Consider the following 27,741-nt stretch of genomic DNA (forward strand, 5'->3'; position numbering starts at 1 on the left):
CCCCCCCCCCATCAAAGTGTGATTGACCCGGCACCATCCCTGCCGCCCCCCCCCCATCAATGTGTGATTGACCCGGCACCATCCCTGCCGCCCCCCCCATCAAAGTGTGACTGACCCGGCACCATCCCTGCCGGCCTCCCATCAAAGTGTGACTGAGCCGGCACCATCCCTGCCGGCCCCCCCATCAAAGTGTGACTGACCCGGCATCATCCCTGCCGCCCCCCCCCCCATCAAAGTGTGACTGACCCGGCATCATCCCTGCCGCCCCCCCCCCCCATCAAAGTGTGACTGGCCCGGCACCATCCCTGCCGCCCCCCCCCCATCAAAGTCTGACTGACCCGGCACCATCCCTGCCGGCCTCCCATCAAAGTGTGACTGACCCGACACCATCCCTGCCGCCCCCCCCATCAAAGTGTGACTGACCCGGCACCATCCCTGCCGGCTTCCCATCAAAGTGTGACTGACCCGGCACCATCCCTGCCGCCCCCCCCCCATCAAAGTGTGACTGACCCGACACCATCCCTGCCGCCCCCCCCCCCCCCCATCAAAGTGTGACTGACCCGACACCATCCCTGCCGCCCCCCCCCCCCATCAAAGTGTGACTGACCCGGCACCATCCCTGCCGGCCTCTCTCATCAAGAGTGTGACTGACCCGACACCATCCCTGCAGCCCCCCCCCCCATCAAAGTGTGACTGACCCGGAACCATCCCTGCCGCCCCCCCCCCCCATCAAAGTGTGACTGACCCGGCAGGGGGCTCATTTGGTGCAAACAATGCAGCATCGCAGCTGCAGTGACCGCATCACCTCCCTGGCTTGCTGCTGGTGAGGCAGCTCAGCGGGTCAATGCGCCGACTCAAGTCAAGTCAAGTCATAAGCTTTTATTTGATTTGAAAATACAAATCACACAAGCATAGACATATAAACAGTTCATTGCATACACGATTAATCTAAAAACATAGTGACTCAAATGATCTCAGAGATATTTCATAAAAGAAGGAAGCATATACTAGCATACACTGGGCGACAATACATGGTTAAAAATATAATATAGAGTAAAAAGCTAAAAGCTAAAAAGGGTCATGCATGTACAGACAGGAATAAAGATGATTATCACACAAAATACTTTTCCTGGCAGCTGTACATTGGAGCGTTGTTTCAATAGGGCTAGAGCAAAATACAGTACAAAAAGGAAAGGTAGAGGGACCATACATTTACAGACGATGGGCATAATGCGAGATTAAATACAATATGCTGTTAAAAAGGAAAATATGTACAGACAGGAGTGTATATAATTATGGCAGCACTATACACTTCCTGGCAGCTGTACATTTCAAGATAAAAGTGGCAACAAAAAAACAAATATCCACATTCTCTAGGGAAGATAATAACTCTAGAGCACTCTTAAAAGATCGAATATTGTATTTTATAAAGATAGGTTTTAGGTACCTTATTCTTAAAAAGTGATAGAATTTACAGAAAAGTAAAAAATGACAGCAGCTTTGGCTTGAGGTGTTGTCGCATGGACAGAGAGTCTCAGATCTTAATTTCTGTACTGGGAAGGCGACAAGATGATGTGCAATACCCAACCTTACACGGGTTAGTACAAACTGATGAGAGGGTCGAGAGACATTCGAAAGGTAGGCTTGAAACCCCGGAGTTAAATTTAATTCTTTGTAGAACTTCACGGTGGCTAACTTGCCATACACCTTATCTCGCCCTTTCTTTTTAAAGTTTAAAAATGTTTGTTTGATTTCTTTTTTGGGAATTGCAACCGCCAGTTCGGGGTCCAGGAGAACATCAATTTCGAATAGGGTTTTATACCAGTAGTGAATGTATTTCAGCCACTCAATACGAAGTGAGTAATCCAGGCCTATACAGTCAAGAATAATTTCTTGAGTGAATCGAGTATCTGTTTTAGGCCAAATAGAACGCCACAATAAGAGTGGCCGAATGGCTGCTAAGTCAGAAATGAACTCGATCCCCACCTCATCATGGATTAGTTGGACAGAGGCAGAGGGGGGGAGACATAACAGTCTTTTTAGAAACTTATTTTCATCCTTTTGGAGCGATGGGCCCTCAGTATGACCCCACACACCCGCCCCGTACAATGCAGAGGAAACACAACGTATGTTATATATGTTAATCATATCTAACATACTTCTCGATCCGAGCTTATATGCAAAGCGGAAAATACTACTAGTGGTTCGCAACAACTTCATCCTGATATTATCAAACTCGGGTATCCATGACCCGTCATTGGCGTAGGTGATTCCCAGATAACAAAATGATTTTACCTGTGTCATCTTGTCGCTATCTAAGAAAAAGCTGGACTTCAGTTTGTTAGTGGACTGCCCACACTGCATTACATACGTCTTAGATTTGTTCACGCGGAGCCTTCTGTTTTGGATAAACAGCATAAATCTGTCAATTAGTCGCTGTAAACCAATCGGGGTACGAGATAAAAGAACAGCGTCGTCCGCATATAGTAAGATTGGGACGGGTTTGCCTCCGATCAGGGGGGCATCTGCTGGGGTATCAACCAAGGTGCGATCAATATAATTAATAAAAAGGGAAAATAAAAGAGGGGCCAACACGCATCCCTGGCGAATGCCTCGTGAGACTTTAAGAAATGGCGTACATTCGCCTAGGGTGCCATAACAAACTTTACAGGAAAGTCTCTCGTAGAGCCTGGCCAAAAAATGAACTATTTCCTTTGGTGCCCCTGACTCAAGTAAAACCTTCCAAAGAATGGCATGATCCACTAAATCAAACGCGCTGCTCAGGTCAGCGAAACATAAAAAAGATTGCCCTTTTTTGCTACAGTATATTTCTTTAAAATAAGGTCCAAATTTACACATTGCTCCAGGGTGCCCATACCTTTCCTGAAGCCATATTGCACTTTTGTTAAAATATTCATATCTGTAGCCCAAGTTTCTAATCTTTTGAGCAGAATTCTGCTCATAACCTTTACTGAGGCGTCCAACAAAGAGATCGGACGGTAATTTGAAGCCTCAGATTTACTCCCTTTTTTAAATAGGGGGATAATAACTGATTGACCCCAGGAGGGAGGGATATTACCTTCTACTGCACAGTTAAAAGTCCTCACCAGGATAGGGACCCACAAGTTAGGTTCGGCTTTTAGTAGATCAATGGGGACCCCATCGGGGCCCGGGGCCTTCCCCCCCTTGCTATTAGAAAGCCCTTTGTGTCCCTCTTCCAGGGTTATTTCCAAGGGTAAGGTTATCCAGGAGGAGGGCTCAGTAGCTGGTGAAGTTAGGGGTAACCCTTCAGGGTTAAAAATATTAGTAAAGTGGGTAATCCACTCCTCACAAGCAACATAAGAAGTTATTTCCGGGATTCCTTCAGTGTTCAGAAAGGGACTATTAATTGTTTCCCAGTAAAGTTTGCAGTTTTTGGTCTCTGCTGCTTCCTTCAACTTGTCCCATGCTTCACTTTGTGTTGGACAGGCCACGTGAAGGGCTTGCTTCCTCCCCGCATGACAGGGCCCGAGCCCGGCCCTCCAGGTGTTACCCACAGAACCAACCCGCACCCCGTCTCATACGGGACTCCTGCCCCCGGACATCTCTGCATCATGGGGCCGAATCACTACCGGCTCCCTCGCCCGGCCCGGCCGCCATCTTGGACACTGCACCACGAGGCCGCGTGGCCTCAGATCGACCCTAACCCTGGGCCTGGCCAGGGCCCGACATCCCGGCACCACCATCCACCCAGGAGGTGAGCGGCCCACTTGGCAGGTCAATGGGAGAAAGAAGTGCCGATGGCTCTCCCCCGCCAGGTGCCGATCACCCCCAGCTCCCCCGGGCGCTGGCTCCACCCCCCTGCTGGGTGTCTGGACTCCCTCATCCTGGACCTCCCGACCTCCAAATGCGAGGGTCCGGACATCAAAGGACGCCAGACCTATAACTGGGGCAGCTCCAGAGCAGGAAGGCAGTTGTATCCTGGAGTCGAGAGACACTGTGACGAACTCATCCTTGACGGACTACTGGCGCTGCCGTAGCCCTGCCTTGTGAACTACTGTCCTGCTTGCTGGCGCTGCCGCAAACCTTCTGAACCCTTCATCTTCACCGGGACCTGCTGGCGCCGCCGCGGACCGTCGCTACCTACGATCATCTCGGGACCTGCTGGCTCCGCCGCGGCCCGACCATCTAAGAACGCCGAGCTTGAGGATTGTGAGCTATCCATCTTATCATCGTATCTACCAGATTGGTAACAAGACTGTCCCGCTACCCCCTTTCCGCCCAAGAGACTAGAATCGAGGGGACCCCTGAGTCCAGACCTCCTTGTACCATTCTACCGTACTTAAAGATTGCTTATAAAGAACGTTAAACCTTATCCTTGTGTGGTGTACGTCTGTGGGGGGAAGTTATTCGTCTGTACGATCGCTGGAGACGGCTCTCCCCGGAGACCTCTCCTCTTGTCCTCGGCCGACCCTCCCGGTCCGTCTAACATTGGTGGCCAGCGGCGCGATCCGAATCAACGCGTAAGCGTACAGAGAGTAGCTCACCCCACGACAAAACCACAATGACAACCAAAGAGAGCAGATCCACCGAGAAATTCCAGATGGAGAAATTGGAAGAATACAGCCATCGTGAGTTGAAACAATTCTGCATTGAACTAGGCATTGCTACCACCGGTCTGAGTACGAAAGACGATTTCAAACACGCCATTGAGTCATGGGCAGAAACCGGGGCCGCCAGACCCCCGGACCAAAATGTTGCAACATCGGAGAGGAGCACCACGGCTCCCGAGGAGCGAAGAACGGGTCTCTCGCAGGAAGAGATCCAAGAGAGAGAAAAAAACAGACTACATGAGTTAGAAATGGCCCGGCTCAAAATGGACGGTGAACTCAAATTAGCAGAACAAAAACTGAACCTAGAACATCTGCGGCTCCGAGAAGAACGAGAAGAAAAACAGAGACAAAGAGAACTCGAAGAAAAGAGACTAGCGTATGAACATGAGCGCAAGCTAGCGGAAATAGACTTACGAAAGCAGAACAAAGAACTGGGGGTGCCCGAGCAACCGCACACTCCCGGAGCGACAGAAAAGAAAGTACACATCCCCAAGGATGTCGTTCGAGAGTATTTCCGAGATGACGACATACAACAGTGGTTCAAGGCCTACGAGATCGCCATGACCTCCCACAGGATCGATCGAAGTGACTGGGGAGCCGGTCTATGGGGGAGGTTCGTCAATGAGGGCCGCGATGCCCTGTTACAGCTCCCAGACCATCTGATGACCTCTTATGACCACATGAAGGCTGCCCTCCTCACCCGATATGGGCTCACACCCGAAATGTACCGCCAGAGGTTCCGAGACTGCACCCGGATCCCGGGTACAACTTGGGTGGAGTATGTAAACTATTTCAGCCGAGCCTTCGAGGGGTGGATCAAGGGGAACCAAGTAACAACCTACGAACAACTTTTTAATCTCATGGTGTGGGAGCACCTCTCCAACAACTGCTTCGTCGAGCTCAGGCAGCACCTCCTCGACAGCAAATTGACAGATCCACGGCAGCTCGCCGCCGAGGCTGACCGGTGGGAGATTACCCGAGTAAGCCGGAATGGGCCGCACGAACAGAACCGGAACCACCAAGGTCAGCACCGTCCCCGAGGAGGAGGAGGAGGCCAGGGACGAGGAAAAGACACCGCCCCGGCCGCTTCCGCTGCCAGCACCCCGCCCCCGGCCAACCGGGGCAACCCCCCGGTGCGCCCGGGGTACAGAGCCAATGTCACGTGTCACCGATGCCAGCGAGTCGGCCACTACGCAAATGACCCGAACTGTCCTCAGAATCAGACTCCGAGACCCCGCCAGATGGCTGCCGCCGCCCTGGGGGAAGAACAAATCTCCGAAGAGCAAGAGGAATGCGAGCAAGAACAACAGGAGTGGGAGCCGGCCGCCATGGTTCTAGCGTGCCTAGGGGGAAGAGACATGGTCCCGCGGGCTCCCCTACCCACCAACACCAGAAAATATAGTCAGTGGGTGAACATTAATGGGCGCAGGGCCGAAGCCCTACGTGACACAGGGGCCAGTGTGACAGCCGTCCGCTGTCACCTGGTGACCCCAGAACAGATCCTGCCGAACATTCTCTGCCCTGTCCGTTCAGCCGACAATTCCGAGAGTCTGTGTCGGATGGCCTGCGTCCCCTTCGAATGGGGAGGAGTCTCCGGCATGTTAAAGGTGACGGTCCGAGATGATGCCCCCGTGGACTGTCTCCTGGGGAATGATCTTGAGAGTTCCCCGTGGGCCGCCGTAGAGAGAAGAGAGCACCTGGGGATGTTGGGCCTCCCGGACTGGGCGTGCGTAACCACCCGGTCCATGGCTGCCCGTACCATCCCCCGACCCGAAGAACCTGAATGGCCAGCACCTCCTCCCCCGGTCGCTCCAGTAGAAGACACCGACCGTGCCAACCCCCCAGGGCAAACCCCCGAAGGGCTCGCTCAGCTCCAGGACCTTCCCAACCTAGGTCAGTGGCGTCAGGAAGGAGGGCCCACCCAGGAACAGTTCCGTCAAGAGCAGAAGGCCTGTCCCTCCCTCGAGGGACTCCGCCAGCAAGCCCTCGCCCAGAGCGCAGGGGACACCACCGGAATACATTGGATCTATTGGGACAACGACCTGTTATACAGTGAACAGAGAATCGCGGAGTTAGGGGCCAGTCGAGTGCTAGTGGTGCCCCTCCGCTTTAGAGACTTCTTGCTAAACTTGGCCCACGATGTCCCCCTGGCTGGTCACCTGGGTCAAGACAAAACCTACAGTCGCCTGGTGACCCACTTCTTCTGGCCCAAGATGAGAAACGACGTCCTCAACCACTGCCGGTCCTGCCCCACGTGCCAGGCCAGCGGGAAGAGCGGCCGCAAACTTAAAGCACCTCTGCAACCCTTCCCAGTTGTCACCACCCCGTTCGAGAGGGTGGGAATAGACATTGTGGGGCCCCTGGACCCCCGTACAGCACAAGGACATCGGTTCATCCTGGTACTGGTGGACCACACCATCCGCTACCCCGAGGCTGTTCCCCTGCGAACTGTGACAGCCCCGGTGGTCGGCCGGGCCTTGATGGGGATCTTCTCCCGGGTGGGCTTTCCCCGAGAAGTCGTCAGCGACCGAGGCACAAACTTTATTTCAAAATATATGAAATCCCTCTGGCAACAGTGTGGGGTCACCTACCGATTCACGACCCCTTATCACCCTCAAGGAAACGGACTAGTCGAGCGGTTTAACCGCACGCTCAAAGGGATGATTGGGGGGTTGGAAGACCCCCTCCGTCGCCAGTGGGATGTGCTGCTGCCGTGCCTCCTCTTTGCATATCGAGAAGTCCCCCAGAAGTCCCTTGGCTTCAGCCCGTTCGAACTCTTATACGGACACCCTGTGCGAGGGCCCCTCAGCCTAGTCAAAGAAGGTTGGGAGATGCCCCCTCTGAAGACCCCTCCAGATGTCTTCAAGTACCTCCTGACCCTACGCAATCAGACCAGGCGATTCAGAGAAATGGCGAAAGCGAATCTTGAGGCCAGTCAGGAGGACATGAAGAAGTGGTACGATCAAAATGCTTCCTCCATCGAGTTCGAACCTGGCCAACAAGTGTGGGTGATGTCCCCCACCGAACCGTGCGCCTTACAGGACAAGTGGACGGGGCCCTTCAAAGTGGTCGAGCGCAAGAGCCCCGTCACCTATCTCATCGATATGGAATCTTCTCGGAACCCCCTCCGGATCCTCCACGCCAATAGACTAAAACCCCACTTTGTGCGCTCGGAGCTCAGCCTCCTGATGGCTACCGACAGCGGAGCCGAAGAAGACTCCGAGCCCCTCCCTGATCTCCTAAGGACCCAGGAGAAAGACGGTTCCATGGACGGGGTCCGACTCTCAGAGCCCCTCACCCCGGAACAGCGCCAAGGCTGCCGGGACCTCCTGCTGCAGTTTGCAACTCTGTTTTCCCTCACTCCAGGGGTCACCCCCTGGTGCTTGCACGACGTGGACACTGGGGACAGTCCCCATATCCGACATCGGGCATACCGCGTACCAGATCGGGTACGGGCCTGCATCCAAGAGGAGGTGTCCAAGATGCTCACGCTCGGGGTCATCGAGCCCTCAGACAGCCCCTGGGCCAGCCCAGTGGTACTGGTCCCCAAAGCTGCCGCCCCCGGCACCACTCCAGAGCTCCGATTCTGCGTCGACTACCGGGGCTTGAACGCTGTCACCAGAACCGACGCTCATCCCATCCCCCGAGCAGATGAACTAATCGATCGCATGGGAGCTGCCCGCTACCTCAGCATCTTCGACCTGACAGCGGGCTACTGGCAGATCGGTCTCACACCCAGGGCCCAAGAACGATCCGCCTTTTCCACCCCTGATGGCTACTACCACTTCAAGGTCATGCCATTCGGCATGAAGAATGCCCCAGCTACTTTTCAGCGACTAGTGAACCAGGTCTTGGCGGGACTCGAGGAATTCAGCGCCGCCTACCTGGACGATATCGCTGTGTACAGCCGCCACTGGTCCGACCACCTCCACCACCTCCGAGAGGTCCTGCAGGCCCTCCAACGGGCCGGCCTCACGATCAAGGCCAGCAAATGCCAAATAGGTCAGGGGTCCGTGACCTATCTCGGACACCAAGTGGTAAGCGGTCTGGTGGCCCCTCTTCAACTCAAGATCGCTGCGATCCAGTCCTGGCAGCCCCCCATCACACAGACCGAGGTCCGCGCCTTCTTGGGCCTCACCGGCTACTACCGGTGGTTCGTGAGGGACTATGGCAGCATTGTGGGGCCCCTCACGGATCTCACATCCAAAAATCACCCAAAGAAGGTCAACTGGACCCCAGACTGCCAAGTGGCTTACGAGAAGCTGAAGGCCGCCATGTGCTCTGCCCCTGTGCTCCAGGCCCCCGACTACAGTCGGGAATTCATCGTCCAAACGGATGCCTCCGACAATGGCATTGGGGCAGTCCTTTCCCAGTTAAACCCCGAAGGACTTGACCAACCAGTGGCCTTCATCAGCAGACGCCTTCTGGCCCGAGAACAACGCTGGAGCACCATCGAGAGAGAGGCCTTCGCAGTGGTGTGGGCCCTCAAAAAGCTCCGGCCTTATCTCTTTGGTACCCACTTCCGGGTGCAGACAGATCATCGGCCCCTGCAGTGGCTAATGCAGATGCGGGGGGAAAACCCAAAACTATTGCGTTGGTCCATCTCCCTGCAGGGAATGGACTTCACTGTGGAACATCGACCTGGGCAAGACCACGCCAACGCAGATGGCCTGTCACGCTTTTTCCGCCTCGACGAGGAGAGTCCCCAAGAGGATGGGTGACTCTCCCCGCCTTCAGCTGGGGGGGACGCATGTTGGACAGGCCACGTGAAGGGCTTGCTTCCTCCCCGCATGACAGGGCCCGAGCCCGGCCCTCCAGGTGTTACCCACAGAACCAACCCGCACCCCGTCTCATACGGGACTCCTGCCCCCGGACATCTCTGCATCATGGGGCCGAATCACTACCGGCTCCCTCGCCCGGCCCGGCCGCCATCTTGGACACTGCACCACGAGGCCGCGTGGCCTCAGATCGACCCTAACCCTGGGCCTGGCCAGGGCCCAACATCCCGGCACCACCATCCACCCAGGAGGTGAGCGGCCCACTTGGCAGGTCAATGGGAGAAAGAAGTGTCGATGGCTCTCCCCCGCCAGGTGCCGATCGCCCCCAGCTCCCCCGGGCGCTGGCTCCACCCCCCTGCTGGTTGTCTGGACTCCCTCATCCCGGACCTCCCGACCTCCAAGTGCGAGGGTCCGGACATCAAAGGACGCCAGACCTATAACTGGGGCAGCTCCAGAGCAGGAAGGCAGTTGTATCCTGGAGTCGAGAGACACCGTGACGAACTCATCCTTGACGGACTACTGGCGCTGCCGTAGCCCTGCCTTGTGAACTACAGTCCTGCTTGCTGGCGCTGCCGCAAACCTTCTGAACCCTTCATCTTCACCGGGACCTGCTGGCGCCGCCGCGGACCGTCGCTACCTACGATCATCTCGGGACCTGCTGGCTCCGCCGCGGCCCGACCATCTAAGAACGCCGAGCTCGAGGATTGTGAGCTATCCATCTTATCATCGTACCTACCAGATTGGTAACAAGACTGTCCCGCTACCCCCTTTCCGCCCAAGAGACTAGAATCGAGGGGACCCCTGAGTCCAGACCTCCTTGTACCATTCTACCGTACTTAAAGATTGCTTATAAAGAACGTTAAACCTTATCCTTGTGTGGTGTACGTCTGTGGGGGGGAAGTTATTCGTCTGTACGATCGCTGGAGACGGCTCTCCCCGGAGACCTCTCCTCTTGTCCTCGGCCGACCCTCCCGGTCCGTCTAACACTTTGTAAACCCTTTTTTCTGTTAGAAATGGCCAATTTATAATTAACCCTTAATTGTTTTATTCTACTGCTGTTTCGGGGTTTAATACCTAGGGCTTTCTTCAATTCCCGTAGAGCTACTGTACAGGATTTGTCAAACCAGCCTAGTTTTACAACTCTTTTAGATTAAGGTTTCCTAGTAAAAATAGCATCAATGATAGTATTAAGCCTGATAAATTGTGATAACAGGAAATCAGGATCAATAACATTTTTTAGGCAATAACTGATTTCAGTTTTGCAACTGTCTATAACCTCCCTTTGTTTAGCCATGGAATTGGTTCCTGTCCATTTAATCCTCGGACAGTTTGGTCTAATCGGGGCTATGTCAGTGGAACAGGTTTCTCCAGTCACTATATTTGCACCCCGTCCCGGTAGGGTAACGCAGATGCTATTATGATCACTTAGACTTTCCTCTCTAATACATAGGTTTAGGAAGTATCCATTGCTGGAATACAAGATATGATCAATAAAAGTCCCAGCATCCCTCCCTGTGAAGGTGGGGCAAATAACATTCAAACTGTTTTTATTACAATTTAACAGGCTTAAATCTAGTTTAATTAACAGTTTATTTAGAATGGAGCCATAATGGCAATGTGGGAAATGAAGAAAATCCTCACTTTCATCCTTCCCCCCCTTCCCTGGGATTGACCGTCTCTGTACCAAAACCACATGGATTCCCTTTTGATAAGTGGCAAGGCTGTAGATTAAAATCCCCTGCCCATAGGATATCAGCCCTTCTATTTGAGATGCCCAAAACCTTTACAATTTCCTTTTCCAAAGGGAATAAAATATTCCCTCTGGTTACATCAAAGATATTATTATAAAAGTTGACAAGGACCAAATCGTTTCCCTTGCCGCATTCGACCCTTACTACCTGGCTGTGAGTACCCACATTTGTGCTGCTTTTAACTTTGTAATTACACAACTTGTTGGACAGTAGTATCAGAAGGCCCCCCTTAGCCCTACCTGAACTGGATTTGGTGGCATTAAGGCAATAAGATGAATACCCCTCTATATTTATTTGCTCTTGGCACCAAGTTTCTTGGAGGAGGATTATATCAAATCCTTCCCCTATAAAACTAGGCCAGAAGGGGGTGTCCAGTTTCCCTGCAATTCCGGCAATGTTCCAGGAGATGAGGGTAAGGCCATCGTGCTCGGTTGAACCATTGGCGACAAACTCTGACTGAGAGGCCTGAGCTATAAGCAGGGTATCTGCCTTGGCACTCTCACATGGGACAATCTTCAGGACACAGGGATCCACACACGCTTCTTCGATGATGCATGAAACATCACTTTGAAGGTGCCCAGCTACAGGACTACAAGTAGGAGTCTGGGTATTATTAGGATAGGGTTTGAGAGGGGTAGTTTGTGAGGGGCTATCTTCCTGTGCAGAGATCTTCCGTATGACAGCATGTCCTCTGGGGGGTACTCAATCAATAGTAGGGACTGCTCGTTCACTGACGTGGACATGTTGCATACGTGGATCCATCCCTAACTGGCTATTGTCAGACTGATTTAATGATGGTAATGCATAATGTCGATCAACCATCTCGAGGCAATCATATCTGTTATTGGTATGAATGCCTTGCCACCCGTCGCCCAAAGGTTGTCCTCTATTGGAGTACCAGGGGCGAGGTACCCACTCCCTACTCCTGTTCTTCTGGGTCAGCCACGGGCCTCCAAAATTCCAGGGATGTTCAGGGGGTATAACCCAATTAGGTGGAGGTATTGGGTGATGATAATTGAATAGAAAAAGGAGAGTCGATGGGTGTCAATTCCCCCTCTCTTCTCCAGGTCTGGCCATGAACAGATATGATTCACGGTGGACGCATCCTCGCATCTAATGATGACGCAATCCCCCTGAATACTCCTAGGGCTCGTCCCTACCCATGGAACTCTACGTACAGATGATATCCTACTGGTGTTCGGAGGCTGTAATGGCCTATTAATACTGAGCCATTGGAGGATTTTATTCAAAAGAGACCAGGGAGGTTCATCTGTTCCTGCTGTGAGTTCAGGTACTCCTGTTAAAATCACTGTAAATGGGGATACCTCAGGCGCTAGATGAACTGGGCGTTTGGGTCTAGATCTCTTTTTGCCTTCTGGGGGTTGGGTTTGGGTTTTTGGAGGCATGGGGAGTTTAGTTTTAGGTGGCTCTGAAGACACATTGGCCGTGGTGTGATTGGCAGCTGTTGCTGGGGCCGGTGGAGGGGGAACAGAGGAAATCTGCTGGCTAGGTACAGATAACTGAGCTGGAGATTTTACTTTAGGCTTAGATTTAGCACACTTGTTTGAAACTGGCGGTATAGGTGTTGAAGGCTCTATTGTTTTAGACTGGGCCTTGTTCGTAACAGGCGGTCTATCCGAGTTAGATGGTAGACCCCCAGAATTGACCGCTGTCGATACCCACCAGGTTTATTAATTACCTCCCTAGTCTGGTTGGGTAATTTAACGAGGAGTGTGGCAAGTTGCTTTTCTATTCCCATAATGCTCCGTTCCAGCGGTTGGAGATGGTATTTTAATAAATCCCTAAATCTAGCAAGGAGCTGCGATGAGTCACAAGCAGTCAAACTGACACGACCCTCTTGATCATTGTCCAATGTTGGACATTGTAAGTTTGATGAAGGGGGTGGTGCAGAGTTATTACCAGAGAGCGCGTTAATAATAGGTGCCGCGATGGGCCCTTTCTTTTTGTTGTTTTTGGGACGTTGTTTGGTGTTATTACCCTTATTCAGGGGTTCTAGCTGCTTTGGAACAGCACCTTCTCTCACCCCCTTGAGCCGGGTTGTTTGTACAGAATCTTCAGTCAGAATCAGCTCAAGGTTCGGAGTAGTCTCAAGGCTCCCTATCGAATCCAATACCAACGACAAGTTGGTAGCTGACAAATCCACAGCATTTGGAATGGAGTGGACTTGAGCTGTTGCATCAGATTGTATTAGGATAGGGATAGGAGAAGCTGATGGAAGCGGGGTTAGTGCCGCTGCTATGAGGCCCATTGAAGATCTCCTGGCGATCGCAAGGTCCTGGGATACCCTGCGTTCTAATAAGGAAATGTTTTCGTTGATAGCCTCAGTAGTTGTTAAAATAAACTTATCAATAGGACCTGTAAACAAGGCAGTTTTAAGTGCAGTCTTGCTTCTGGAGCCCCTTGTCGAAGTCATTGTTATAAAGTTCAAATATCAATAGTCAATACCTTTAACAGATGTGGGCAGCGTCTGGATAGTAGGAACCAAGGGGGGTGGCCCAGCCCAGCCTGGATCAGTCTGGAACAGGCTGAAACGGGCCCGCCCTTGGCCTGGGCTTCGCCCGGCGTCCCGCGAGGGAGGGAACGCGCTACTTTTATGCGCCTCCTGGTGCTCCGTGGTGATATGTGGCGCTAAGCCTGTTGGGGGGTGTAGTTCCCCAGACCCCGCTCTCCACTCGGCGGCGTCTCCCTAAGCCAGCGGGAGTCGTGCGGCGGGAGGCGGGTCTTCCCTTGAGGCGGTTCGGCTGTTCCTGGAGTATTGAAACTCCTGGCAGTACACAGGTTAGTCAGCTGGGCAAGTTCAAAGAAAAGGTTTCCCCCGCTCTGCAGGGAACGCGCTACTTTTATGCACCTCCTGGCGCTCCGTGGTGATGTGTGGCGCTGTGTCTGTTGGGGGATGTAGTTCCCCAGACCCCGCTCTCCACTCAGCGGCAGTCTCCCTAAGCCAGCGGGAGTCGTGCGGCGGGAGGCGGGTCTTCCCTTGAGGCGGTTCGGCTGTTCCTGGAGTATTGAAACTCCTGGCAGTACACAGGATAGTCAGCTGGGCAAGTTCAAAGAAAAGGTTTCCCCCGCTCTGCAGGGAACGCGCTACTTTTATGCGCCTCCTGGCGCTCCGTGGTGATGTGTGGCTCTGTGCCTGTTGGGGGATGTAGTTCCCCAGACCCCGCTCTCCACTCGGCGGCAGTCTCCCTAAGCCAGCGGGAGTCGTGCGGCGGGAAGCGGGTCTTCCCTTGAGGCGGTTCGGCTGTTCCTGGAGTATTGAAACTCCTGGCAGTACACAGGTTAGTCAGCTGGGCAAGTTCAAAGAAAAGGTTTCCCCCGCTCTGCAGGGAACGCGCTACTTTTATGCGCCTCCTGGCGCTCCGTGGTGATGTGTGGCGCTGTGCCTTTTGGGGGATGTAGTTCCCCAGACCCCGCTCTCCACTCGGCGGCAGTCTCCCTAAGCCAGCCGGAGTCGTGCGGCGGGAGGCGGGTCTTCCCTTGAGGCGGTTCGGCTGTTCCTGGAGTATTGAAACTCCTGGCTACATAGCGCTGCGGAGGAGGGATCTGAGACAAGGACAAACAAGCATTTGCAATGCAATAGGACTCACGTGTACGCAAGACCTATTGCATTGGAAACGGGAGTGCAGGCGTGCGTGAAGGCACAGATGGGAGTGCGGTGGAGGGGGTGGGGGGCAGAAGTCACAGACTACGGGGGGCATGAGAAGAACATGGGGCCTCATTTATGAGAAATGACGCATTGCTGCGTGAAAGCAGCGATGCGTCACTTCTCAGTGCGCACTCCTTGCGACATTCCTGATGCGTCATATTTAATGTATGACGCATCATGTCGCAAGGAGTTACAGATACGTCAGTATTTCTGACGTATCTGTAAGCGCAAAAGTGACGCATTGCTAGAGTGTGAAACAAATGTGACGCAACTCCAGTAATGCGTCCTTTCGCATGGGGAAAGCACCATGTGAAAGGGCCTGCGTCAGTCTTACGCCTGCTGTGAGGCAGGCGCAAGATTTTGACGCAACAACGTCCTAAAAGTGACGCAGTGAAATCTCATAGATTTCATCTACGACCCTTCCTTGCGTCAATACGCCCCCCTTGCATACATTATACCTGGCGCAGGTATAATGTGGCGCAGAGGTTTACAAAGTGACGCATCTACCTAGATGCATCACTTTGTAAATATGGCGCAACAAGGCGCATTTGTTATGCCACTGGTGCGTCACAAAAAGTGACGCACCGGCGGCATAAAAGTGACGCACAGCCTCATAAAGGAGGCCCATAGTTTTTGAAGTTAAGGGGCTAGTAGCCATGGAAGGAAACTAATGACGACATGGCAGTCATGAGGAGGGACTAACTGACCTAAAACCAATCGGAAGGCAGTATTTAGGACCTAAACCAATGAAAAAGATGGGTGGCGAGTGGGCGAAGCTCCCATGAAGCTCCCACACTATACTGAATACTGTCTGCCTCGCAGAGGTAGCAGCGCATGCGCTCAATGCTGGACTCGACCTATAAAGGCACAACAAGCACGCTGAAGTCAGCTGTCCTTCTAATCACCCCCACAGGATTCTACCCTGGATTTCACAATTCAGAGCGCAACCGCAAGACTTCTGTGACAAAATCTCCATGGAAAGATCTCATAAACTAAGATGGTATAAAATTGCATTAAAGGGAAAAAGGACAACTCCACACCAACCCATGAGCCAAACATCATCGAAAGAGACAAAACCAATCTCTGGACCAACCAGAACACCGCTGCAAGACTCATACTCGACCTCGCTCGACGCCCCCACATCACACCGCACCTCAGGAAGCTTCTCGCCTCCCCGTTCACAAGCACAGCCAATCAAACATCTCACCACGCCTAAAACGGTAACAAGACCTAATATCGAACCAAAAATATAGAATGGACATAATATCGAATGGACACAATATAGTGGTTAAAAATATCGAATTGAAGGTAAGTAGTATCGATTGCCAAAATATCAAAGTCAAAATATTGAAGTATATAATATAGGCATTAAAATATATCGAATTTTTAATAATATCGATTTTTTTTAAAGTGTTTTGTATGATAGTATGTGTGTGAAAAGTGTATATTATTTTTGTAATGTATGTTTAATTTTTTTTAAGTAATGAATTTTACGTTATTTAATTTTTGCGTCATTTACTTTCTGTAGTGGGTTGTGGTTTTATAGGGGAATATTGTGGGAAGTAATTTTATTATATAAAATTAAATGTTAATTTTTAGCAATTATTAATTATTTTTAATTTAATTTAGCTTTTTAGTTCTGTAGCGGGTTGTGGGTTTATAGGGGAATAGGGTGGGAGGTAATTTAATTGTAATTAATTCAATATTTTTATTTATTTATTGGTATTCATTTTGAATTTATTGCTAATTACTTTTTAATTAGTCATTCATTTTTATTAATTGGTCATTAACTTTTATTAATTGATAATTATGTTAATTTTATTAATTTATTTTCTGTAGCGGGTTGTGGGTTTATAGGGGAATAGGGTAGAAGTAATTTAATTGTAATTAAGTAAATATGTTTTATTTATTTATTGGTATTGATTTTAAATTTATTGTTAATACATTTTTAATTGGTAATTCATTTTTATTAATTGGTAATTCATTTTTATTAATTAATTATTTGATAATTATGATAATTTTATTAATTTATTTTCCGCAGCAGGTTGTGGGTTTATAGGGGAATAGGGTAGGAAGTAATGTAATTGTAATTAATTATATATTAAAAATACTTTTTGTGTATTAAAAATTAATTTACTGTTCATTAATTATTAATTGGTATTAATTGTTTGTTAATAATTAGTTTTTGTTATTGAAAATTAATTAGTTGTTAATTAATTATGAATAGGTAATTGATTTTTAACAAATAATATTTATTTGTATTTCTAATTAATTAATTATTACATAATATTAAATTGGTAATTAATTTTAAATAATGTTTTATTGGTATTGATATTTAATTTATTTTTATTAATATATTAAATCATTACTTTCCCTACTGTTGCACTCTCTGGAGTGGGAATAGTAATTTTTACTCCTACGCTAACCAACGATTTCCCTACTGTTGCACTCTCTGGAGTGGGAATAGTAATTTTTACCCTCCCGCTATCCAACGCTTTTCCTACTGTTGCACTCACTGGAGTGGGATTAGTAATTTTTACCCCTACGCTATCCAACGCTTTCCCTACTGTTGCACTCACTGGAGTGGGAATAGTCATTTTTACCCCTACGCTATCCAACGCTTTCCTTACTGTTGCACTGTCTGGAATGGGAATAGTAATTTTTACCCCTACGTTATCCAACGCTTTCCCTACTTTTGCACTCTTTGGAGTGGGAATAGTAATTCTCACCCTTCCCCTATCCAACAATTTCCCTACTGTCGCACTCACTGGAGTGGGAATAGTAATTTTCACCCTCCCACTATCCAACGCTTTCCCTATTTTTGCACTCTCTGGAGCAGGAATAGTAATTTTTACCTCTACGCTATCCAACGCTTTCTCTACTGTTGCGCTCTTTGGAGTGGTAATAGTAATTTTTACCCTCCCACTATCCAACACTTTTCCTACTGTCGCACTCACTGGAGTGGGAATAGTAATTTTTACCCTCCCACTATCCAACGCCTTCCCTATTGTTGCACTCTCTGGAGTGGGAATAGTAATTTTTACCCCTACGCTATCCAACGCTTTCCCTACTGTTGCACTGTTTGGAATGGGAATAGTAATTCTTACCCTCCCCCTATCCAACGTTTTCCCTACTGTTGCACTCACTGGAGTGGGAATAGTAATTTTCACCCTCCCACTATCCAACGCTTTCCCTATTGTTGCACTCTCTGGAGTGGGAATAGTAATTTTAACCTCTACGCTTTCCAACGCTCTCTCTACTGTGGCGCTCTTTGGAGTGGTAATAGTAATTTTCACCCTCCCATTATCCAACGCTTTCCTTACTGTTGCACTCTCTGGAGTGGGAATAGTAATTTTTAACCTCCTGCTATCCAACGCTTTCCCTACTGTTCCACTCTCTGGAGTGGGAATAGTATTTTTTACCCCTACGCTATCCAACGCTTTCCCTACTGTTGCACTCTCTGGTGTGGGAAAAGTAATTTTTACACCTACGCTATCCAACGCTTTCTCTACTGTTGCACTCTCTGGAGCCGGAATAGTAATTTTTACCCCTATGCTATCCAACGCTTTCCCTACTGTTGCACTTACCGGAGTGGGAATAGTAATTTTTACCCCTACGCTATCCAAGGCTGTCCCTACTGTTGCACTCACTGGAGTGGGAATAGTAATTTTCACCCTCCCACTATCCAACACTTTCTCTACTGTTGCCCTCACTGGAGTGGGAATAGTAATTTTCACCCCTACGCTATCTAACGCTTTCCCTACTGTTGCACTCTCTGGAGTCGGAATAGTCATTTTTACACCTACGCTATCCAACGCTTTCCCTACTGTTGCACTCTCTGGAGTGGGAATAGTAATTTTTACCCCTACGCTATCCAAAGCTTTCCCTACTGTTGCACTCTCTGGAGTGGGAATAGTAATTTTTACCCCTATGCTATCCAACGCTTTCCCTACTGTTGCACTCTCTGGAGTGGGAATAGTGATTTTTACCCTCCCGCTATCCAACGCTTTCCCTACTGTTGCACTCACCGGAGTGGGAATAGTAATTTTTACCCTCCCGCGATCCAACGCTTTCCCTACTGTTGCACTCACCGGAGTGGGAATAGTCATTTTTACCCCTACGCTATCCAACGCCACTATCCTACGGTAAAAATATTGTATATTTTTTATATATGTATTAAAAAATAAAATGTTATGTTTTTTTACTTACATTATTTATTTATTAAATTTAAGGTTATTTAAGTATTTTAAGTATGTTTAAGTTAATTATATTCATTATTTCATTAATTTTCAATTACTAAGACATTAACATTTTTTTGCTATTGTGACTAACTATATTTTTTACAACAATATTTTTGATTTGATATTTTTGTACTTACCTGTTAATAGATAGGAATTCGATATTTTTGCATTCTATATTTTTTCGACGATATTTTGGTAAGTCCATATTTTGGTATTTTATATTATGTCAGTGATCCGCCTAAAACATGCCACTCGCTACTCAGCAGATTCCAGCAGGAGCCGGCAGGAGTCTCTCTGTTCTGGATGCAGAGACAGAGATTGTGGGAGATCGCCAGGCGGTCGTTGTGGTGGGAGATCTTCAGGCGGTCGGTGTGGCGGGAGATCTTCAGGCAGTCGTGTGGTGGGAGATCTCCAGGCGGTCGGTGTGGTGAGGGCGCACCTGGTCGAATCGTAAGTTGGGGGAGCGCATCAAAGTAAATTAACTATTGATCTTGTTGTGGGAATGTCTGCAGAGTTGTGTTGATTGCGCGACACTTTTTAAGCAGTGTGAGCTGGCCACGTTTGGTTCTTGATTGTGTGAATTGAGACACGTTTCCAAGCTGAGATCCATTCAGAGCTCAGGGAGAGGAATTTCAAGGTCATCCTTGAGATTTGATTGAGGAAAGAATCATAAAGTCAGATTTTTTGGTGAAAATCGACGAGTCAAGGTTTCCACATTTTCTTGTTTTAAGACAGCGGCCGCGGAGGAAGGGGTCCCCGAAGTCAAGTGGGAAGCCCCCAAGAAACAGGAATAACTAAACAAAGACATTTACTGATGAATGTTCGTCAGGTGTTAATCACTCACTTTAGACACTTGACCTTTCTTCAAGGCGGAGACCCAGAGGAGATCAGCAATGGAGATCTGGTCTCATCTCTCTGAAGGCCCTCTGCCAGCACCCCCAAAATACCAAACCCTTCCCTCGCTAGACCACCCCAATATTCTGCGCTCTTACAGCAACAAGAGTTGGAGCGGCTGAGAGGCGCCCTAAATCCAACCCGAGCTGATCCTGAGGAGACATCTGGCTGACCGCCTCAGCGCCAAGAAGCGACGGACGACGACCATCTGAAGCTCAAGACAAAGGCCTGTGTGCAGTGCCAACAACACCAACCTCGCAGCACACTAGCCAGGTAACACATTGTACAATGTACACACTGCCTCATTCACACATTGTACAATGTACCCACTGCCTCATTCACACATAGTACAATGTACACTTTGCCTCATTCGCACATTGTACAATGTACACACTGCCTCATTCACACATTGTACAATGTACACTCTGCCTCATTCACACATTGTACAATGTACACTCTGCCTCATTCACACATTGTACAATGTACACACTGCCTCATTCACACATTGTACAATGTACCCACTGCCTCATTCACACATAGTACAATGTACACTTTGCCTCATTCGCACATTGTACAATGTACACACTGCCTCATTCACACATTGTACAATGTACACACTGCCTCATTCACACATTGTACAATGTACACTCTGCCTCATTCACACATTGTACAATGTACACACTGCCTCATTCACACATTGTACAATGTACACTCTGCCTCATTCACACATTGTACAATGTACACACTGCCTCATTCACACATTGTACAATGTACACACTGCCTCATTCACACATTGTACAATGTACACTCTGCCTCATTCACACATTGTACAATGTACACACTGCCTCATTCACACAATGGCTTCGGGTACACACTGCCTCATTCACACATTGTACAATGTACACTTTGCCTCATTCACACATTGTACAATGTACACACTGCCTCATTCACACATTGTACAATGTACACTCTGCCTCATTCACACATTGTACAATGTACACATTGCCTCATTCACACAATGGCTTCGGGTACACACTGCCTCATTCACACATTGTACAATGTACACTTTGCCTCATTCACACATTGCACAATGTACACTCTGCCTCATTCACACATTGTACAATGGACAGTTTGCCTCATTCACACATTGTACAATGGACACTCTGCCTCATTCACACAATGGCTTCGGGTACACACTGCCTCATTCACACATTGTACAATGTACACTCTGCCTCATTCACACATTGTACAATGTACACTCTGCCTCATTCACACATTGTACAAAGTACACTCTGCCTCATTCACACATTGTACAATGGACACTTTGCCTCATTCACACATTGTACAATGGACACTCTGCCTCATTCACACAATGGCTTCGGGTACACATTGCCTCATTCACACAATGGCTTCGGGTACATACTGCCTCATTCACACAATGGGTTTCGGTACACACTGCCTCATCCACACATTGTACAATGTACACACTGCCTCATTCACACATTGTACAATGGACACTTTGCCTCATTCACACATTGTACAATGTACACATTGCCTCATTCATACAATGGCTTCAGGTACACATTGCCTCATTCACACAATGGGTTTGGGTACACACTGCCTCATCCACACATTGTACAATGTACACATTGCCTCATTCACACATTGTACAATGTACACGTTGCCTCATTTACACAATGGCTTCAGGTACACATTGCCTCATTCACACAATGGGTTTGGGTACCCACTGCCTCATCCACACATTGTACAATGTACACATTGCCTCATTCACACTCTGGTTTCAGGTACACACTGCCTCATTCACACATTGTACAATGTACATACTGCCTCCTCCACACATTGTACAATGTACACTTTGCCTCATTCACACAATGGCTTTGGGTACACACTGCCTCATCCACACATTGTGCAATGTACACATTGTCTCATTCACACACACATTGTACAATGTACACTTTGCCTCATTCACACATTGTACAATGTACACACTGCCTCATCCACACATAGTACATTGTACACTTTGCCTCATTCACACAATGGCTTTGGGTACACACTGCCTCATCCACACATTGTACAATGTACACATTGTCTCAATCACACACACATTGTACAATGTACACTTTGCCTCATTCACAAATTGTACAATGTACACACTGCCTCATTCACACATTGTACAATGTACACTTTGCCTCATTCACACATTGTACAATGTACACACTACCTCGTTCACACATTGTACAATGTGCACTCTGCCCATTCACACAATGCCTTCGGGTACACACTGTCCCAACAAACAAAGGTCAACACAAAAGAGAACATCAAACCTTGAGATCCAGCCAAGCCTTTTGCGTGAGGGTCTCCCCTCTCACCCCATCAGCTCCATATCAGACACCAACACAACTCTAAACAATGTCAAAAAGTTTGGAAAGATGTGTGAACATCCAGCCCCAATGAGTGCACTCAAAGCAGATCCCCAGGCAGGAAAGGAAATGGAAGAGAAACAGAACTTCTGAGAAGCTCTTGATTCTGAAGGCCTCATTGCAACAAACAGGCAGCTCTTCACATCAGCCAAGGCTAAGGACAGCACAACACCAGTGTGAAGCCACCACAAGAAGCAGAGCACTGCTCATGACAAGCACAGCAGCCGCCCCCTGCTGTGACTCTATGCTTGTCTTTGACCATGTACAGCCTTACACTGCCTTTTGACTAGGGTTGACTATAGAAATACCATATACATATATACTGCCCCTTGTGTACACTGCGCCCGTGATCACACTGCACCCATGACCACACTGCACCCATGACCACACTGTACCCATGGTCACACTGCACCCATGATCACACTGCACCCATGACCACACTGCACCCATGATCACACTGCACCCATGATCACACTGCACCCATGATCACACTGCACCCATGATCACACTGCACCCATGATCACACTGCACCCATGATCACACTGCCCCCCTGATCACACTGCACCCATGATCACACTGCACCCATGACCACACTGAACCCATGATCACACTGCACCCATGATCACACTGTACCCATAATCACACTGCACCCATGATCACACTGCACCCGTGATCACACTGCACCCATGATCACACTGCACCCATGACCACACTGCACCCGTGATCACACTGCACCCATGATCACACTGCACCCATGATCACACTGCACCCATGATCACACTGCACCCATGATCACACTGCCCCTTGTGTACACTGTACCCATGATCACACTGTACCCATGGTCACACTGCACCCATGACCACACTGCACCCGTGATCACACTGCACCCATGATCACACTGCCCCTTGTGTACACTGTACCCATGATCACACTGTACCCATGGTCACACTGCACCCATGACCACACTGCACCCGTGATCACACTGCACCCGTGATCACACTGCACCCATGATCACACTGCACCCATGACCACACTGCACCCATGATCACACTGCACCCATGATCACACTGCACCCATGATCACACTGCCCCCCTGATCACACTGCACCCATGATCACACTGCACCCATGACCACACTGAACCCATGATCACACTGAACCCATGATCACACTGCACCCATGATCACACTGCACCCATGACCACACTGCACCCGTGATCACACTGCACCCATGATCACACTGCCCCTTGTGTACACTGTACCCATGATCACACTGTACCCATGGTCACACTGCACCCATGACCACACTGCACCCATGATCACACTGAACCCATGATCACACTGAACCCATGATCACACTGCACCCATGATCACACTGCACCCATGATCACACTGCACCCATGACTGCACCCATGATCACACTGCACCCATGATCACACTGCACCCGTGATCACACTGCACCCATGATCACACTGCACCCATGACCACACTGCACCCATGATCACACTGCACCCATGATCACACTGCCCCCCTGATCACACTGCACCCATGATCACACTGCACCCATGACCACACTGAACCCATGATCACACTGCACCCATGATCACACTGAACCCATGATCACACTGCACCCGTGATCACACTGCACCCATGATCACACTGCACCCATGACCACACTGCACCCATGATCACACTGCACCCATGACCACACTGCACCCATGATCACACTGCATGCACCCATGATCACACTGCACCCATGATCACACTGCACCCATGACCACACTGCACCCATGATCACACTGCACCCATGATCACACTGTACCCATGATCACACTGCACCCATGATCACACTGCACCCATGACCACACTGCACCCATGACCACACTGCACCCATGATCACACTGCTTCTTGTGTACACTGTACCCGTAATCACACTGCACCCATGATCACACTGCCCCCCTGATCACACTGCACCCATGATCACACTGCACCCATGACCACACTGCACCCATGACCACACTGCACCCATGATCACACTGCCCCTTGTGTACACTGTACACTGTACCCGTAATCACACTGCACCCATGATCACACTGCACCCATGATCACACTGCACCCATGACCACACTGCACCCATGACCACACTGCACCCATGACCACACTGCACCCATGATCACACTGCCCTGTGCACACACCGACTACTAGCTGCATGCACAAATCTTCCTTACTTAGGCACTCCCCCATGCACACTACCTCAGTGCACACCACCCCGTTTAAACTTGCTGCTTGTGCATGGATTGTCCCAATGCAAGCTCATCGACACCTACAATCTGTCCACACGCACACACTGCCCTTACATGCACACGCACACCTCGCTGCAATGCACTGCCCACAGGAAGACACTTCTCCCACATGCAAACACTTCCCTCACGGTCACACGCTCCTCTTCCATGAGAACACTGCCCCCTGCACACACTGGTCTCACAGAATACCCCACATGTCTACTGTCATTACATGAACACACCACCCCCACATACACACACTGCCCCCTGCACACACCGACCTCACAGAATACCCCACATGTCTACTATGCACCCACAGACACACACTGACCTCACATGAAGACAATGCCCCCACAGGCACACAGTCCCAGGCACACACTGGTGTTACATGAACACACCACCCCCAGGGCTTTAAGTGGGCCGGGTCTCAAGGGGTCTGAGCACCGGCAGTTTTTTAAGGGGGGGCCTCGAAACGGGTCTCTATCGGGCTCTGTTTTGAGCCCTGGAACAGGCGTTTTTTTTCCGGACTGTAGTGACAGCAGTTTGCTGACACTGCAGTCCCGAAAAAAGTGCCAGGGCGCAAAACAGCCCGACAGAGACCCGCTTTGAGACAGCAAGCACATCGATGTGCACTGCTCACATCTCACTAGTGGAAGTTACGGCATGACGTCACGCCAGGTGAGCGCTGTGGGGGAAGGGAGATCCTTTAAAGAGTCATTTTCTTTCTGGATTGCCCTTCTCTTTTTAAAACGCAAGAGCAACAACATTGTCGTGGTGTCACCAGGGCTTTAATTGGACAAGCCATAATTGCAGCTTATTTATCTTATGCAACTAATAACCATTGACAAAGTCAATAGTCCTGACTTGTTGAAAGTATGATGTTACTTGTTGTATCACATATCTGGATGCAATGACTGAAGCATCAAAATACAAGTCGGATGGCACACTATGTTAAACACAGATCTTTAGCATGTTTTAAAGCCACGCCCTTAATTACATTGCCACGCCCCTTTGAGAGACCCCCCATTTTTTTCATCCCACTTAAAGCCCTGACCACCCCCACATACACACACTGCCCCCTGCACACACTGACCTCACATGAAGTTAAGGCCCCCAGGTGCACACAGTCTCAGGCACACACTGGTGTTACATGAACACACCACACCTAAATACACACACTGCTATGACATGCCCAGACTCCTCTGTACACACACTGACCGCCCACACTCACATCCACTGTCACTCAGTCAATCACGCGTTTCTGAAGCGAGCGCCGCTGCTGGCGGTTTTATTATTCAAGGACCGGATGGCGGCCCCGAGGGGCTGCTACGAGGGCGGGGCGTCTGCGAAGGAGTGGGAGCGGATGGAAGGTGCCTGGTGGGCTGGTGGCAGGTCAGGCGTGTGTGGTGTCTGCGGTCCTTCCTTCTGCAGGGCCCATGCGTGGGTCAGTCTGGAACTGGATCAGGGGCCAGTGGGGCTCTTGAGATGGGGGGAGGCGGGCCCTTCTTGGGGGGGCGGGAGGGGGGGGGTGTCAATGCACCCACAGCCATTACATGGCCACAGTGCTGATGTGCGCAGTATCCTCACACCCCCACTGTCCACACATACACAGCCTCACTGCCCTTAGAGGGTCACACTGCCCTAGCGTGTACCCGCTCCCCTCACATGCACACACCGACCGCACATGCACACACTGACCTCACATGCACACACCGACCTCACATGCACACACTGACCTCACATGCCACTATACACGCTGCCTCAAATGCACAGATTGTTGTCACAACCCTACACATTCCTCACGTGCACACACTCCCCGTGCAACCCCTCTCATGCACCCTCTGACCTCACATGCACACATTGTTCCACCAAACACACACTGCCCTTAAATGCCCCCACATGCACTCCCCTCACATCTTCTCACCGCCCTCACACTCCCGCGGTGCCCTCACGTGCACGCACTGCCCTGGGCGCCCCATCGTGTGCGTGCACTGCCCCGGGGCAAACGCTGTCTGTTCATTTTCATGAAAGCGAGCGCTGCCCTCAGATGTTATGCACATACAGCCCCCCCCCCCAGCAGCCAGTGCCCCCCACATCCATTGCCCCGCCAATAACTGCCCCCCAACCACTGCCCCCGCACACACTGCCCCCCGCACCCACTGCCTCACCAGCACCCAGTGCCCCCCCGCAACCACTGCCCCCCGCACCCACTGCCCCCCGCACCCACTGCCCCCCCCCACCCACTGCCCCCCGCACCCACTGCCCCCCGCACCCACTGCCTCCCCAGCACCCACTGCCCCCCCGCAACCACTGCCCCCCGCACCCACTGCCCTAGCAACAACTGCCCCCAGCACCCAGTGCCCCCCGCACCCACGGCCCCCGCACCCAGTGCACCCCCCCCCCCCCCGCACACCTGTGCTCGCCATCATCACGTATCCGGACCCTCTTCCCCACACACACACCTCCAATAGAGCCGCCCCCGCCCCCTCGCTGACAGGTGAGCGACATCTAATGTATCTGTGCCCTACATCCCCCCCCCCCCGCCCCCGAACCCCGCAGCCCCCCTGCAGTCCCGGGGGGGTCTGTGGTGTCATTGATGCTGGAGCCGCGGATCTTACCTGCGCCTTCCTCCTCGGATGAGACGGACTGAGGGGAGGGGGGGGGGGGGGGGGAGGGCGAGGGGGGGAGCACGAGGGGGGGAGGGCGTTGCGGCAGCGAGAGCCCTCCCCACCCACAGACCCCGCCCCCCCACAGGAGGAATCCCTCCCTCCGACCCCTGCACACCATTGATCCTCGTCCATTATATTCTGCGCTCCCTCCTTATACTGAGCACTCCCTCCTCCCTCCTTATACTGAGCACTCCCTCCTGATACTGAGCACTCCCTCCTTATACTGAGCAGTCCCTCCTTATACTGAGCACTCCCTCCTGATACTGAGCACTCCCTCCTTATACTGAGCACTTCCTCCTTATACTGAGCACTCCCTCCTGATACTGAGCACTCCCTCCTTATACTGAGCACTCCCTCCTGATACTGAGCACTCCCTCCTGATACTGAGCACTCCCTCCTTATACTGAGCACTCCCTCCTTATACTGAGC

At 50.5% G+C, this 27,741-nt stretch overlaps 1 protein-coding gene across 2 annotated transcripts in view; it reads right to left on the reverse strand.

The window, feature by feature from the left end:
• Window positions 1-27,295, reverse strand: part of C1QTNF4 (C1q and TNF related 4) — a 140,256-nt gene extending 112,961 nt beyond the window's left edge. Inside the window, exon 1 of one of the 2 annotated variants that reach the window (XM_086959744.1) lies at window positions 27,262-27,295. The gene's annotated coding sequence lies outside the window, so the exon portion shown is untranslated. The remainder of the gene's footprint in view (window positions 1-27,261) is intronic. The other variant, XM_086959745.1, reaches the window with a different exon arrangement.
• Between the last annotated feature and the right edge of the window lie 446 nt (window positions 27,296-27,741).

This window comes from Lissotriton vulgaris, chromosome 2_2, assembly GCF_964263255.1.
Source record: "Lissotriton vulgaris chromosome 2_2, aLisVul1.2, whole genome shotgun sequence".
Classification (NCBI taxonomy): domain Eukaryota; kingdom Metazoa; phylum Chordata; class Amphibia; order Caudata; family Salamandridae; genus Lissotriton; species Lissotriton vulgaris.